This window comes from Eptesicus fuscus, chromosome 1 (genome assembly GCF_027574615.1).
Source record: "Eptesicus fuscus isolate TK198812 chromosome 1, DD_ASM_mEF_20220401, whole genome shotgun sequence".
NCBI classification, from domain to species: domain Eukaryota; kingdom Metazoa; phylum Chordata; class Mammalia; order Chiroptera; family Vespertilionidae; genus Eptesicus; species Eptesicus fuscus.
The window spans coordinates 1,894,434-1,912,024 of record NC_072473.1 but is presented as its reverse complement, the minus strand read 5'-3'; the positions used below and the strand labels follow the sequence as shown (position 1 = coordinate 1,912,024).

General features: G+C 52.6%; 1 non-coding gene across 1 annotated transcript; it reads left to right on the top strand.

Annotated features, from left to right (window-relative positions):
* Window positions 1-5,822: 5,822 nt before the first annotated feature.
* TRNAR-GCG (transfer RNA arginine (anticodon GCG)) lies at window positions 5,823-5,897 on the top strand. Its single transcript has one exon. It is a non-coding gene; the product is annotated as a tRNA-Arg (tRNA).
* The last annotated feature ends 11,694 nt before the right edge of the window (window positions 5,898-17,591 follow it).

The following is a 17,591-nucleotide window of genomic DNA, read 5'->3' as shown; positions in this document are numbered from 1 at the left end:
CGTGCAGGAGGCAGCCGATCCGTGATTCTCTCTCCTCATGGATGTTTCTCTCTCTCCCTCCCTCTCCCTTCCTCTCTCTGAAATCAATAAAAACAGATCTATAATAGTAAAAAGCCCAATACGCAAATCGACGGAACGGCAGAACGATCGGCCGCTGATGACCGGGCACCAAGAAACCCCAACTACGCGATCAGAGTCCAGCTTTCCCGAGAGGTCAGGCCAGGGGTCGGCAAACCGCGGCTCGCGAGCCACCTGCGGCTCTTCGGCCCCTTGAGCTTTCAGCCGAGGCCATCTGAGGAGGACCCCGATTCAGTGAATAACCATGTACCCGCCTCTATAGTTTACATTTAAAATATTCGGATCTCCAAAGAAATTTCAATCGTTGTGCTGTTGATATCTGGCTCTGCGGACGAATGCGTTTGCCGACCGCTGGCCCAGGCGGGGTTTCAGAGCTAGGACGCGGGGGCACCCTACCTGGGTGTGCCACTGGTCACCAGAATCCCTTTCAAAAAAAAAAATCTATATAGCCGAAACCGGTGTGGCTCAGTGGATAGAGCGTCGGCCTGCGGACTGGAGGGTCCCGGGTTCGATTCCCAGTCAAGGGCATGTACCTTGGTTGCGGGCACATCCCAGGTGGGGGCGTGCAGGAGGCAGCTGATGGATGTTTCTCTCTCATCATCGATGTTTCTAACTCTCTGTCCCTCTCCCTTCCTCTCTGTAAAAAAGCAATAAAATATATTTTTTAAAAATCTATATATATAAAAGCCTGATGTGCTAAGTGTCTGACTGATCGGCCAGTCGCTATGACGTGCACTGACCACCAGGGGGCAGACACTCCAACAAGTAGGTTAGCTTGCTGCTGGGGTTCAGCCAATGGGGACTGAGCGAGATGGGCCGGACACGCCTTGGAGACCTCCCGTGGTGTGTCCCCGGCCAGCCAGCCCCCATCAGCCCTGATCGCCAGCCAGGCTGAGGGACCCGACCCATGCAGGAATTCGTGCACCGGGCCTCTAGTGTGTGTGTGTGTGTGTGTGTGTGTGTGTGTGTGTGTGTGTGTATATATATATATATATATATAAATTGATTTCTGAGAGGAAGGAGAGGGAGAGCGAGACACACCAATGATCTTATTATTATCCTAGTCTCTGTTGTTTTGCTCGAATATCTAATTTTCCTCTCCCCTTTCCTTACTAATTTTGTTTATCACTATTCAATTATTTTTTAATATATTTTATTGATTTTTTACAGAGAGGAAGAGAGAGGGATAGAGAGTTAGAAACATCGATGAGAGAGAAACATCGATCAGCTGCCTCCTGCACACCCCCCACTGGGGATGTGCCCGCAACCAAGGCACATGCCCTTGACTGGAATCGAACCCGGGACCTCTGAGTCCGCAGGCCGACGCTCTATCCACTGAGCCAAACCGGTTTCGGCACTACTCTATTTTTAAGAATATTTTTATTAAGTTCAGAGAGGAAGGGAGAGGGAGAGAGAGAGAGAAGCATCCACGATGAGAGAGAATCACGGACCGGCGGCCTCCTGCACGCCCCCCCGACTGGGGATCCAGCCCGCAATCCGGGCATGTGCCCTTGACCGGGAATCGAACCCGTGACCTCCCGGTTCCTAGGTCGACGCTCAACCACGGAGCCACGCCAACCGGGCACCTGGATTGCTCTGGAACGCGATGGCCCCTTTGTATGTCCACTGTGCGTCTATGCACACGACACACGGATACGTCGACAACCCCATGTGTATTCCCATGATACCCAGTGATAACGGTCACGAGTGACCTTCAGATACGGTGATCGGCGTACAGGTGATGTCACTGGAATCAGTGCCACGAGGGCCGGAGGGGGGCCAGACGGATGGCTTCAGGACGGTTCCCCTCGGAGCCTAGCTTCTCCCTCCGTCTCCCCGGCGATGGTCGGTGCGAGCCCGGGCCCTGCAGGGTCCTCTCGCTTACATGCGAGCACGCACACGCGAGGACAGGAATACGGCCTGGCCCCGTGGCGCGTGTCCCGGATTCCACGTGGACACCGTCCCACGTCACGCTCACAACGTGCGGCGTCTGGGGAACACGGGGCCGGCGTGAAGCAACTTGCGTGTCGGACCCACAGACGCCACGTTCAAGGTCGTCGCCAAGGACAGACTGTCGTCACGAGACGGGGACACAGCCCGGCCTAGGAATGCCCCAGGCCCGTGGTCGGCAAACCGTGGCTCGCGAGCCACGTGCGGCTCTCTGGCCCCTGGAGGGTGGCTCTTCCACAAAACACCACGGCCTGGGCGAGTCTGTGCTGAAGACGTGGCATTAGAAGAAGTTTAAGTTTAAAAAACGTGGCTCTCCAAAGAGATTTCAATCGTTGTGCTGTTGATATTTGGCTCCGTGGCCTCATGAGTTTGCCGACCACGGGCCTACGCTCTCACACCCCCCGAGGTCCCCCTCTCGGGCGCCGATGGCTGCGTTGACGCCGGTGCAGACCGGCAAGGTCAGACCATCCCAATCGGACCCTTCGGTTCATTTCGGACGCAGTGACGTGGCATCCGTGGAACGAGGACCACACGGAACGGCCACGTGCCCCCCGTCGCCGGGAAGGAATGGGCTGCTCTCTCCTCTTGGCTACTGTTTTTTTTTTTTTTTTTTCATTTTTAATCTTTATTGCTCAGATTATTACAGATGTCCCTCTCTCCCCCCCCCCCCACCCCACAGCTCCCCTCCACCCGGTTCCCACCCACCCCAGGCCCCTGCCACCCCACCTTCCACGTCCATAGCTACTACATACGAGAGATCTTTGCATATGAGATCTTTGCCCATCTCTCCCCGCACCCCTTTCCCCCCCGAGAATGGTCATTCTGCTCCCTTTCCATGCCCCTGATTCCATTCCGTTCACCAGTTTATTCTGCTCATCCGATTTTTTTATTCATTTTATTTTTATTATTTTAAAAAATATATATTTTATTGATTTTTTACAGAGAGGGAGAGAGAGTTAGAAGCACCGATGAGAGAGAAACATCCATCAGCTGCCTCCTGCACGCCCCCCACCTGGGGATGTGCCCGCCACCAAGGTCCATGCCCTTGACCGGGAATCGAACCCGGGACCCTCCCGTCCGCAGGCCGACGCTCCGTCCACTGAGCCACACCGGTTTCGGCTATTCCTTTGATTTTTAAGATTCACTTGTTGATGGATACGTATCGGTTCCACATCTCCCCTTCCTTTCCCCACGTCTGAGACGTGTCGGAACCCCGGACAGAAAACCATCTTGTCCTTAAAAGGCACGTTCAAGGGCGAATGTATAGGAAGAAGAAAAAGAACAAAAAAACAAGACAGCTGAGCTCATTAGCATGAAAGGGAGCTCAATCATTCCATTAAAATCAGGCGGCCGCGTTCCACGGTTTGACACGTATTCATGCCAATTAATTTCAATCGGGGAATGCGCGTGTCCACGGGAAAAGGACCGGGCAGCTTGTCGGAGGCCATGAGCCGTGATATCCATGTTTTTATTTATTTTATAGATTTTTTTACAGAGAGGAAGGGAGAGGGAGAGAGAGTTAGAAACATCGATGAGAGAGAAACATCCATCCGCTGCCTCCTGCACGCCCCCCACCTGGGGATGTGCCCGCCACCAAGGTACATGCCCTCGACCGGGAATCGAACCCGGGACCCGTCCGTCCACAGGCCGAGGCTCTATCCACTGAGCCACACCGGCCAGGGACTGTACTTTTTTGCTGTTGTTCTGGAAACTTCCATTGGACCCCGTGACCCCACTTCTAGGAATAAACCCCAAGAAACCAGAAACACCCATCAGAAAGGACATATGCACCCCTGTGCTCACGGCGGCACCATGGACAAGAGCTGAGATGTGGACACAGCCCAGGTGCCCATCAGCAGACGCGTGGATACAACAGCCGTGGTCCATCGACGCCGTGGAATACTACGCAGCCCTGAAAAAGGAAGGACGCTCACCATTCGCAGCTGCACAGAGGGACCTGGAGAGCATGATGCTGAGGGACATAAGCCGGTCGGAGGAAGATAAATATCCCATGATCTCACTCATACGTGGAATCTAATGAGCAACGTAAACGGATGAACAAAAATAGAGCCAGAGGAAAAAAATATTTCAGACTGTAATAGAGGTAGAAATGCCATGGGCAGATTTTTAACATTTCCTACCAGTTTTGTGGGTATTATACTCTGTTAGTGCAGTTTTTGGTAATACTATTGTATTTAAAATATTTTTTGAAATATTAATGTTTATTACATGTCTTATAATTGAAATCGTTTTTCTTGACATATTAGTGTTTAGTGGATGTAATATTATTATATTTAAAATCATCTTTCTTGAAATATTAATGTTATTACATGTAATATTAGTATATTTTAAGTCGTTTTTCTTGAAATATTAATGTTTATTGCATGTAATAATATACTTAAAATCGTTTATCTTGAAAAATTAATGCGTTACATGTAATATATTTATATTTAAATAGTTGTTCTTGAAATATTAATGTTTATTGCATGTAATATTATTATACTTAAAATAATTTTTCTTGAAATATTAATGTTTATTACATGTAATATTACTGTATTTAAAATAATTTTTCTTGAAATATTAATGTTTATTGCATGTAATATCATTTTATTTAAAATTGTTTTTCTTGAAATATTAATGTTTATTGCTTGTTTAAAATCAAATCGTTCTTGAAAAATAAATGTTTGTTACATGTAATATATTTATATTTAAAATCGTTTTTCTTGAAATATTAATGTTTATTGCATGTAATATTATATTTAAGTAGTTTTTCTTGAAATATTAATGTTTATTACATGTAATATTACTGTATTTAAAATAATTTTTCTTGAAATATTAATGTTTATTGCATGTAATATCATTTTAATTAAAATCGTTTTTCTTGAAATATTAATGTTTATTGCATGTAATATTATACTTAAAATCGTTTTTCTTGAAAAATTAACGTTTGTTACATGTAACATATTTATATTTAAAAATCATTTTTCTTGAAATATTAATGTTTATTGCATGTAGTATTATATCTAAGTAATTTTTCTTGAAACAGTAATGTTCATTTCATGTAATAGTATTATACTTAAAATCGTTTTTCTTGAAATATTAATGTTTATTGCATGCAAATGGCTAGTTACTTTGCATGTGGTAACAGGTTTATGTTGTATGTTGTAAAAATAAACAAATAAAATAAAATTGTGAAAGAAAAAAAAATAATAAAGAAGCCGTAGGAGCGATGGTGAATCCTAAATAATCTCCACGTCGGAGATGACGAGACCCCACCCCGACCGAGCGGCACTTGGAACCGACGGAAGCGTCCGCGTTCAAGCCACGGCTCTAACGTGGGCGCAACAGCCCTGGCCGGTGGCTACAGCGTCGGCCTGCGGACGGGAGGGTCCCGGGTTCGATTCCCGGTCAAGGGCATGCACCTTGGTGGCGGGCACATCCCCAGGTGGGGGGCGTGCAGGAGGCAGCTGATGGATGTGTCTCTCCCATTGATGTTTCTGACTCTCTCTCCCTCTCCCTTCCTCTCTGAAAAAAAAAAAAAAATCAATAAAATATATTCCAAAAATACATAAATGAAAAATAAAGTGGGCGCCACCGAACTCAACAGAAACCGAAGGAAGGGCCGAGAGACGGAGAGAGAAACGGCGACCCCAGCGCCCAGCGGGGAATTGATAACACGGACGGCAACTGCACGCAGAGGGGGACGAGGGAGGTAGCGAGAGGAGTCCGGAGTCGTCTCTCAGAGGAAGCAGCGACAGGCAGGACCGAGGAGAAAAGGAGAAAAAGAGGCCCTGGCCCGTGTGGCTCAGTGGGTAGAGCGTCGGCCTGCGGACCCAAAGGGTCCCGGGTTCGATTCCCGGTCAAGGGCATGGACCTCGGTTGCAGGCTCCTCCCCAGGCCCGGGAGACCTGGTCGGGGCGCGTGCGGGAGGCAACCCGTCGGCGTTGGGTTTCTCTCACATCGATGTTTCTCTCTGTCTCTCCCTCTCTCTTCTGCTCTCTCTATAAATCAATGGAAAAATATCCTTGTGTGAGGATTAAAAAACAGAGAGAGAGAGAGAGAGAGAGAGAGGGGTTATTTACAATATTAGAGGCCCAGTGCACGAATTCGTGCACCAGTGGGGCCCCTCGGCCTGGCCTGCGGGATCGGGCCGAAACCGGCTCTCCCCGACATCCCCCGAGGGGTCCCGGATGGCGAGAGGGCGCAGGCCAGGCCGAGGGACCCCACCGGTGCACGATCGGGGCCGGGGAGGGACGCGGGAGGTGGGCCAGCCGGGGAGGGACCACGGGAGGGCTCCAGGGCGTGTCCAGCCCGTCTCGCTCAGTCCCGATCGGCCGGACCCCAGCAGCAAGCTAACCTACCGGTCAGAGCATCTTCCCCCTGGTGGTCAGTGCACGTCATAGCGACTGGATGACCGGTCGACTGTCTGCCCCCTGGTGGTCAGTGCACGTCATAGCGAGCAGTTGAGCGGCCTTAGCATATCATTAGCATATTACGCTTTGATTGGTTGAACGTCCGACCGGACGACCGGACACTTAGCCCATTAGGCTTTTATTCTATAGGATCGGCTCAGAGTGATTCTAGGTTGCAGGTGGGATACCACACCTTCCTCAGAACGCCGAGCCGTAGAAAAAACCATTTCCTACCTTTTATCCCCAAAATGCAAAAAAACAGCTCAGACAACAGGGGGATAACTAACCCAGGGGTCGGCAAACCGCGGCGCGCGAGCCACAGGCGGCTCTCTGGCCCCTGGAGGGTGGCTCTTCCACAAAACGCCACGGCCTGGGCGCGTCTGTGTCGAAGAAGTGGCGTTAGAAGAAGTTTAAGTTTTAAAAAATGTGGCTCTCAAAATAAATTTCAATCGTTGTGCTGTTGATATGTGGCTCTGTGGACTCATGAGTTTGCCGACCGCTGGGCTAACCCATCGATTGGACCGAAAGCGTAGACTATACACCTGCCATGGTTTTCCCCTGTTTTCGGGTTTTCATTTTACGACTAAAGTTTAACTATCGTGGACAAGCCCCAGGCATGTGATGTCTTGGATAACCTTAAGTTGAATGAAGGTTACATATCATTTGGGATGATTTCAATCAGACCAAAGCCCTATTCCTATTATTACCTCCCAACCTGAGTTAAAGCTATATTTTAAGGCTGTGTTATCTGCAAAAAGAAAAAAAAAAAAAATATATATAATATATATATATATATCACGTTTCCCTCCGTGGCTGCCGTATTTTTATTCCTAGAGCCAGCTAAGTTTGCAATTTTATTTTTTTTAGTGCTAAAAAAAAACACTAACTTTCCAAAAAAAATCTAACTTTCCAAACCCACCAATATATCACTTGATGGGTTGAGAGCCAGAGAAAATCTGGACTCTGCTATGATAGGGTATTCCATGGGCTGATTTGTTTATTTCAAAGCAGGCTGGAAAAAAAGTAAGAAATGGTACTCTTAAAAAAAGTCGCTGTCCGGCTGGCGTGGCGCGGTGGATGAGCGTTGACCTACGAACCAGGAGGACACAGTTTGATTTTCCCGTCAGGGCACAGGCCCGGGTTGTGGGCTCAATCCCCAATAGGGGGCGTGCAGGAGGCAGCCAGTCCATGATTCTCTCTCACCATGCGTATTCCCATCTTTCTCTCCCTCTCCCTCCCTCCTTGAAATCAATAATCGGCCTTTTTTTTTATTAAACACTAGTGGCCCGGTGCACGAAATTCGTGCACTTTAAAAGGGGATTAATTAGCCGAAACCGGTTTGGCTCAGTGGATAGAGCGTCGGCCTGCGGACTCAAGGGTCCCAGGTTCGATTCCGGTCAAGGGCATGTACCTTGGTTGCAGGCACATCCCCAGTAGGGGGTGTGCAAGAGGCAGCTGATCAATGTTTCTCTCTCATCGATGTTTCTAACTCTCTATCCCTCTCTCTTCCTCTCTGTAAAAAATCAATAAAATATATTAAAAAAAAAAAGGGGATTAATTAGAGGAAACATTTTAATATTGCTGTTTGCCCTTTCTCTATCATAGAAGCGTCAGAGAGGAAAGAAAATCAGTAAAATGCATATGAAAACCTTCATCCTGTCAGAGTCTGGGGCACACCACGGGACCCAGAGTCAAATCCCCGCCCACCCACCTGCGCCTCAAAATCACGTGAGACCCAGACCCGGCCGCGCCCACCCCCCCCATTGGGCTAGTCCAGACCCGGGCAATCCCACCCTTGTCAAGCCCCACGGGGGCGGGGGCGGGGGCGGGCGTAGCCTCAGGTCCCTGCTGATTGCTCGTTAAGACTCCTTATGGGAACGTGGCCTCAGCTGTGGGTGCCGCCATCTTTGTGACGGAGTGACGGTCAATTAGCATATTCCCTCTTTGTTAGATAGGATACTATCCTCTACGTATAAAAGCCTAATACGCTAAGTGTCCGACTGTTTGTTCGACCGTTCGACCAGTCGCTATGACATGCAACTGACCACCAGGGGGCAGACGCTCCGACCGGTAGGTTAGCTTGCTGCTGGGGTCCAGCCGATCGGGACTGGGCGAGTCGGGACGGACACGCCCTGGAGCCCTCCCGCGGTCCCTCTCCGGCTGGCCAACCTCCCGCGTCCCTCCCCGGCCCCGATCGTGCACCGGTGGGGTCCCTCAGCCTGGCCTGCGCCCTCTCGTAATCCGGGACCCCTCGGGGGATGCCGGAGAGCCGGTTTCGGCCCCATCCCTGCAGGCCAGGCCAAGAGACCCCACCGGTGCACGAATCCATGCACCGGGCCTCCGGTAAATAAATAAATGCTTCGCAGAAGTTATCGAACCGCAGGGAGGAGGCGTAAGTAGGTTCGGGAAAAAAGACTCACGTAGGGGTGTAGGGTGGGCGGGCAGGGGTCATTGAAGGTAGCAGGCGTGCGTGGAGGGGGTGGGCACATTCTCAGTTTGAACTCAAGGGGACAGACATAACGTTGAGCCGCGGGCAAGATGCACCTCAGAATTCAGACGATGGGGGTGCGTGATCCAGACACGAAATGAACGCCAACGGACCGGGTTTACGATCAGGGTCCCTGCCATGGGGGCATAGATCCCAGGACGGGGGCTCCATCCTCATGACCTCTCACCTCCCAAAGACCCGCCCCCTAACGCCCTCACACAGCAGTTAGGATTCCAAACATAGACATTCTGGGGGGACACGAGCATGGAGTCCGTGGGCACCCCAGCCGCCACTGTTCTCCGTCTCGATGCGTCTGTGCATTCTGGAAATTTCCTATGAAGGGGATCACAGGCAATGGATGTTTCTCTCTCTCTCTCTCTCCCTCTCCCTTCCTCTCTGAAATCAATAAAAACCTACACTAATAAAAAGAGTACGATGCAAATCGGCCGTACCTCCGCGACACCCACCAGCCAATCAGGAGTGAGTATGCAAATTAACCCAACAAAGATGGCGGGCTCATTTGCATACGCAGGCGGAAAGGTGGCTCGGGCCGGAGCGAAGGCGGTGCCGGCAGCCAGGGGAAGGAAGGCCCATTCTTGCACGAATCTTCGTGCTCCGGGCCTCTAGTATATTTAATAATAATGACAATAATAATAATAATAATTCTTTATTGTTAACCCTTTGCACTCGCTTGCTTTTTTCTCGATTCCTTTATTCTAATGCTAACCGTGTCGAGTCACACTCCACATCCGAGTGCAAAAGGTTAATAGTATTACATGGGTCCCATTTCCCCCCCATTACTACCCTCCAGCCCGCCCCAGCCCCCCCACATTTCAGGCGCTCACCACCCCACTGTCTGTGTCCACGGGCCATGCACACACGTATACAAGGTCCTTGGTTGTCGACTTCCCACCCACCCACCCTCCCCCGCCTGCCCTCCGAGACTCCGCACCCTGTTCCACGCCTCCGCGTCTCTGGATCCGCTCCCCGTTCATCCGTTTATCTTGCTCATCACATTCCACACGTGAGAGAGCTCATGGGATACGTGTCTTCCTCCGACCGGCTCATTTCACTCAGCGCCACACTCTCCACGTCCCTCCACGCTGTCTCCTAGGGCGCGAGTCCCTCCTTTTTCAGGGCTGCGTAGTATTCCACGGCGCACACGGCCCACCGCGTTCTGACCTGCTCGTCCACTGGTGGGCGCTCCGGCTGTTCCCAGATCTTAGCTGCTGCAGGTGATGTTGCATGTAGAACGTCTGCATTCTCTCCGGGAAAGGGCTGGTTGCTCGAGGCAAGCTCCAAGTGTGAGGTCAAAAGCAGACAAATATTGTTCCCGGGCCTCCAGCGAGTCGGGGGACGAGGGATTGCGCTCGCGAGTCAGAAATCCCACCGAGCGCATCGCTCTTGCCGCGAGGCAACCGTCTCCCGTGGATAAACGCTCCCCGGCGGGCCCGCGGCCTGTGGTTAATGTCCAGACGCCCACACACGCCATTTCTCACCCCGTCTCCCAGCCGAAGATGGACTCTTTACGGGGAAGAGAAAAATGGTGCAGGCCTTCCCGCTCGGCCATGTTCAGAGGTGCTGGCATCATTTCCTTTTATTTTATTTTATTTCATTTTTTAAATATATTTTTATGGATTTCAGAGAGGAAGGGAGACGGGGAGAGAGAGATAGAAACATCCATGACGAGAGAGAATCATGGATCGGCCGCCTCCTGCACGCCCCCGACTGGGGATTGACCTCACGACCAGGGATCGAACTGTGACCTCCCGGTTCATTGGTCGACGCTCAACCACTGAGTCACGCTGGCCTGGATCAATATACTTTTATTGATTTCAGAGAGGAAGGAAGAGAGAGATAGAAGCATCCATGATGAGTGAGAATCATGGACCGGCTGCCTCCTGCACACGCCCCCTCCTGGGGATGGAGCCCACAACCCGGGCACGTGCCCTTGACCGGAATCGAACCTGGGACCCTTCAGTCCGCAGGCCGACCCTCTATCCACTGAGCCACACTGGCTAGGGCTCCTTTCACTTTTATTTTTATTTTATTTTTATTTATTTGATTTCAGAGAGGAAGGGAGAGGGAGAGACAGAAACATCAACGATGAGAGAGAATCGTCTATCAGCTGCCTCCTGCACGCCCCCGACTGGGGATTGACCTCACGACCAGGGATCGAACTGTGACCTCCCGGTTCATAGGTCAACGCTCAACCACTGAGCCACACCGGCCCGGCTAAATATACTTTAATTGATTTCAGAGAGGAAGGAAGAGAGAGATAGAAGCATCCATGATGGGAGGGAATCATGGATCGGCTGCCTCTTGCACGCCCCCAACCAGGGATCGAACCCGTGACCTCTTGGTTCATAGGTCGACGCTCAACCACTGAGCCACACTGGCCTGGCTAAATATACTTGTATTGATTTCAGAGAGGAAGGAAGAGAGAGATAGAAGAATCAATGATGGGAGGGAATCATGGATCGGCTGCCTCCTGCACGCCCCCTACTGGGGATGGAGCCCGCAACCCGGGCATGTGCCCCAACCAGGAATCGAACCCATGACCTCCCGGTTCATAGGTTGACACTCAACCACTGAGCCACACTGGCCTGGCTAAATATACTTTTATTGATTTCAGAGAGGAAGAGAGAGAGAGATAGAAGAATCAATGATGGGAGGGAATCATGGACCGGCTGCCTCCTGCATGCCCCCAACCAGGGATCGAACCCATGACCTCCTGGTTCATAGGTTGACGCTCAACCACTGAGCCACGCCGGCCTGGATCAATATACTTTTATTGATTTCAGAGAGGAAGGAAGAGAGAGATAGAAACATCCATGATGGGAGGGAATCATGGACCGGCTGCCTCTTGCACGCCCCCAACCAGGGATCGAACCCATGACCTCCTGGTTCATAGGTCAACACGCAACCACTGAGCCACACCGGCCTGGCTAAATATACTTTTATTGATTTCAGAGAGGAAGGAAGAGAGAGATAGAAGCATCCATGATGGGAGGGAATCATGGACTGGCTGCCTCCTGCACGCCCCCTACTGGGGATGGAGCCCACAACCCGGGCATGTGCCCCGATCAGGAATCGAACCTGTGACCTCCTGGTTCATAGGTTGACGCTCAACCACTGAGCCACACTGGCCTGGCTAAATATACTTTAATTGATTTCAGAGAGGAAGGAAGAGAGAGATAGAAGCATCCATGAGGAGAGAGAATCATCGATCGGCTGCCTCCTGCACGCCCCCAACCAGGGATCGAACCCATGACCTCCTGGTTCATAGGGTCAACACTCAACCACTGAGCCACGCTGGCCCGGATCAATATACTTTTCTTGATTTCAGAGAGGAAGGAAGAGAGAGATAGAAACATCAATGATGGGAGAGAATCATCGATCGGCTGCCTCCTGCACGCCCCCGACTGGGGATGGAGCCTGCAACCTGGGCATGTGCCCCGATCAGGAATCGAACCCGTGACCTCCTGGTTCATAGGGTGACACTCAACCACTGAGCCACGCTGGCCTGGATCAATATACTTTTATTGATTTCAGAGAGGAAGGAAGAGAGAGATAGAAACATCCATGCTGGGAGAGAATCATGGATCGGCTGCCTCCTGCACGCCCCCAACCAGGGATCGAACCCGTGACCTCCTGGCTCATAGGTCGATGCTCCACCCCTGAGCCACGCCGGCCGGCCTCTGTGGTCATACTGAAGAGAGGACACGCAGAAAACTAGCCGAGGTTGCCCCCCTGCAGAGAGGACCCCTGAATCCCATGCTCTCACGGACGCTTCAAAACGGACGGCGACGCTCACTGCCCGTGGCCTCCGCGGAGTCCTGTTCCCGTGGCGGCCCGGCCTGCAGCTAACGGTCTGTCCGTGCCCGGGACTCGCAGGCAAGGGCGGCGAGCCATCCGTCAGGGGTTCCTTGCTGCAGAGAAGGATGTATTTCTAAAGCCCGATGAGCCCTGGCCGGTGTGGCTCAGTGGATAGAGCCTCGGCCTGCAGACTGAACGGGCTCGCGAGCCACAGGCGGCTCTCTGGCCCCTGGAGGGCGGCTCTTCCACAAAACACCACGGCCTGGGCGAGTCTGTGTTGAAGACGTGGCGTTAGAAGAGGTTTACGTTTAAAAAATGTGGCTCTCCAAAGAGATTTCAATCGTTGTGCTGTTGATAGTTGGCTCTGTGGACGAATGAGATCCCATAATCCCCTGGGTTATGGGATCTCCAACCTCTTTAAAAAATATATATATATTTATGGCCCTGGCCAGTGTGGCTCAGTGGATAGAGCATCGGCCTGCAGACTGAAGGGTCCTGGGTTCGATTCCGGTCAAGGGCACATGCCCGGGTTGTGGGCTCAATCCCCAGTAGGGGGCGTGCAGGAGGCAGCCGATCCATGTTTCTCTCTCATCCTGGATGTTTCTCTCTCTCTCCCTCTCCCTTCCTCTCTGAAATCAATAAACATATATTAAAAAATAGAAATTAAAAAATGTACTTATTTATTGATTTCAGAGAGGAAGGGAGAGGGAGAGAGAGATAGAAACATCCATGATGAGAGAGAATCATGGACCGGCTGCCTCCTGCACGCCCCCGACTGGGGATGGAGCCCACAACCCGGGCCTGTGCCCTTGACCAGGAATCGAACCCTGACCTCCTGGTTCCTAGGTTGATGCTCAACCACTGAGCCACACTGGCTGGGTGAAAGAAGCATTTTTAGACCTAGGAAATCTTTTTTTTTAAAAAAAATACATTTTTATTGATTTCAGAGAGGAAGGGAGAGGGAGAGAGAGAAACACCAATGAGGAGAGAGAATCACGGACCGGCCGCCTCCTGCACGCCCCCCACTGGGGATGGAGCCTGCAACCCGGGCCTGTGCCCTTGACCGGGAATCGAACCCGGGACCCTTCAGTCCGCAGGCCGACGCTCTATCCACTGAGCCACACCGGCCAGGGCTAGACCCAGGAAACCCTTAACGTTGCCTGGCTGTGATGGAAACGCTACGCAATAGGGATTTAACGATTCCCGTCACACGATAATGTTTGCCACCGGATACAATTTTTGCCACCGGGATGCACTAACCATGAATGGCGTGGGGGCAGAGGGAGGGTGAAAGGTCAAACGTAATTCAAATGATAAAAGGTCAGAAAATAGCTTTACTGGCTGGGTTCAGAGTCGTAACAGCAGGATGCAGTGAGCATCCTTGTTCCTACTGAATAATCTTTTTTTTTTTTAAATTTTGTTCATTTTTATGAAGGTGTTATATGTGTACGTATCTTACCATTGCCCCCCACCACCCCACTCCCATCCATGCCCCCATCCATGCCCTCACCCCCCCGAGTTTTGCGTCCATTGGTGATGCTTCTATGCATGCATACACGTCCTTCGGTGGGTCTCTCTCTTTTTTTTATTTTTTATTTTATATATTTTATTGATTTTTTTACAGAAAGGAAGGGAGAGGGAGAGAGAGCTAGAAACATCGATGAGAGAGAAACATTGACCAGCTGCCTCCTACACACCCCCTACCAGGGATGTGCCCGCCACCGAGGTGCATGCCCTTGACCGGGAATCGAACCCGGGACCCTTCAGTCCGCAGGCCGACGCTCTATCCACTGAGCCACACCGGTTTCGGCCGCTCGGCGGATCTCTCGTCTCCCCCACCTCTCCCTAACCTCCCCGCTGTCACCTCAGATTCTGTTTGATGCTTTCCTGCCTCTGAATCTACCTTTTTGTCCATCAGTTTATCACGTTCTTTATTATCCACAGATGAGTGAGATCGTGTGGCGTTTTCTTACTGTATAATCTTGTCCTTTAACTATATTGCAAAAACCTGTCCACCTACAGCCCTGGCCGGCGTGGCTCAGTGGTTAGAGCGTCGGCCTGGGGTCTGAAGGGTCCCGGGTTCGATTCCATCCAAGGGCACAGGCCCGGGTTGCGGGCTCCATCCCCAGGAGGGGGCGTGCGGGAGGCCGCCGATATCCGTGATTCTCTCTCCTCGTGGATGTTTCTCTTTCTCCCTCTCCCTTCCTCTCTCAAATAAATAAAAATCTACATATTTCTTTTAAATCTATGCATTTACCTTTTTTTTTTTAATCGAGCGATTAATGCTTAAATCTGAGCCCACAGCAGCCTGCTTGGGTCCTGATTTCTGTATCTAGCCGTGGCAACGACACAGACACGCCCCCCTAGAGCCGTGGCCGGCAAACCGCGGCTCTCGAGCCACAGGCGGCTCTCTGGCCCCTGGAGTGTGGCTCTTCCACAGAACACCACGGCCTGGGCGTGTCTGTGTTGAAGAAGTGGCGTTCGAAGAAGTTTAAGTTTAAAAAATGTGGCTCTCCAAAGGAATTTCCATCGTTGTCCTGCTGGTATTTGGCTCCGTGGACTCATGAGTTTGCCGACCGCTGGCCTAGAGCACTCGGCATCGGCCCGGGATGCATGAGAGTCAGTGAAGCTCACCCCATGCGGGTCCCAGCCCTTCCCATCAGCACGGCCCCCGGAGACAACCCGCCTCCCCTCCACGCTGCAGACACTTCATCCGTTCTCTAGACGTTACCGTGGGGGCAGGGCCCCCTGACTCCACCGCTAACGGGGGGGCCGGTCCGAGACCCCTTTCTCTCAGCGGTCGCTGACCCCGAGCATCTCCCGCGTGTGATCAAAATGCCGCGCACGCCCTCCCCCGACTTTCAGAACCTGCTGCAGAGGGTCCCTCCGGGTTGAACCGGCGGCCCAGGCCTGGCGTTCACGGCGTATTTTGAACCCCGACTCTTAAAGGCACAAGAAGCAAGCATCTCCTACAATAACCGGGACTGTTGCACACGAAAGATGTGGTACCATTTGTTTTATTTTTTAGACATATTTTTATTGATGTCAGAGAGAGGAAGGAAGAGAGAGAAAGAGAGAGAGAGATAGAAACATCCATGATGAGAGAGAATCGTGGACCGACTGCCTCCTGCACGCCCCCTACTGAGAATCAAGCCCGCAACCTTGATCGGGAATCGAACCCGGGACCTCCTGGTTCGTAGGTTGATGCTCAACCACTGAGCCACACCAGCCGAGCAGAACAATGCTTTTATATCTAATTTGAAACTCTTTTTTAAAAAATATATATTTTATTGATTTTTTACAGAGAGGAGGAGAGAGGGACAGAGAGTTAGAAACATCGATGAGAGAGAAACATCGACCAGCTGCCTCCTGCACGCCCCCCACTGGGGATGTGCCCGCAACCGAGGTACATGCCCTTGGCCGGAATCGAACCTGGGACCCTTGAGTCCGCAGGCCGATGCTCTATCCACTGAGCCACACCGGTTTCGGCTAATTTGAAACTCTTCAAACTGCTCGGCTCCTAATTCCTGGGCAGCAAAGCAGTGGTTTCACCTGAGTCCAGGGCCATTCAAAACGTTCACAGAACCATGAACATAAAGGCTTCCTATCTAATAAAAGAGTAATATGCAGATTGACCGTCGCTCCCACACACAAGGTGGCTGCCCCCATGTGGTCAAAGATGGCTGCCCCCATGTGGACACAAGATGGCCAGCAGGGGAGGGCAGTTGGGAGGGACCAGGCCTGCAGGGGAGGGCATTTGGGAGGGACCAGGCCTGCAAGGGAGGGCAGTTAGGGACCAGGCCTGCAGGGGAGGGCAGCTGGGAGGGACCAGACCTGCAGGGGAGGGCAGTTGGGAGGGACCAGGCCAGCAGGGGAGGGCAGTTGGGGGGGACCAGGCCTGCAGGGGAGGGCAGTTGGGAGGGACCAGGCCTGCAGGGGAGGGCAGTTGGGAGGGACCAGGCCTGCAGGGGAGGGCAGCTGGGAGGGACCAGGCCTGCAGGGGAGGGCCGTTGGGAGGGAACAGGCCAGCAGGGGAGGGCAGTTAGGGGGGACCAGGCCTGCAGGGGAGGGCAGTTGGGGGTGACCAGGCCTGCAGGGGAGGGCAGTTGGGAGGGACCAGGCCTGCAGGGGAGGGCAGTTGGGAGGGACCAGGCCTGCAAGGGAGGGCAGTTGGGAGGGACCAGGCCTGCAGGGGAGGGCCGTTGGGAGGGACCAGGCCTGCAAGGGAGGGCAGTTGGGAGGGACCAGGCCTGCAGGGGAGGGCAGTTGGGAGGGACCAGGCCTGCAGGGGAGGGCAGTTGGGAGGGACCAGGCCTGCAAGGGGAGGGCAGTTAGGGGTGACCAGGCCTGCAGGGGAGGGCAGTTAGGGGGGACCAGGCCTGCAGGGGAGGGCAGTTGGGAGGGACCAGGCCTGCAAGGGAGGGCAGTTGGGAGGGACCAGGCCTGCAGGGGAGGGCAGTTGGGAGGGACCAGGCCTTCAGGGGGGGGCAGTTGGGAGGGACCAGGCCTGCAGGGGAGGGCAGTTGGGGGCGACCAGGCCTGCAGGGGAGGGCAGTTGGGAGGGACCAGGCCTGCAGGGGAGGGCAGTTGGGGGTGACCAGGCCTGCAGGGGGGGGCAGTTGGGAGGGACCAGGCCTGCAGGGGAGGGCAGTTGGGAGGGACCAGGCCTGCAGGGGAGGGCAGTTGGGGGCGACCAGGCCTGCAGGGTAGGGCAGTTGGGAGGGACCAGGCCTGCAGGGGAGGGCAGTTGGGGGTGACCAGGCCTGCAGGGAAGGGCAGTTAGGGGTGACCAGGCCAGCAGGGGAGGGCAGTTGGGAGGGACCAGGCCTGCAGGGGAGGGCAGT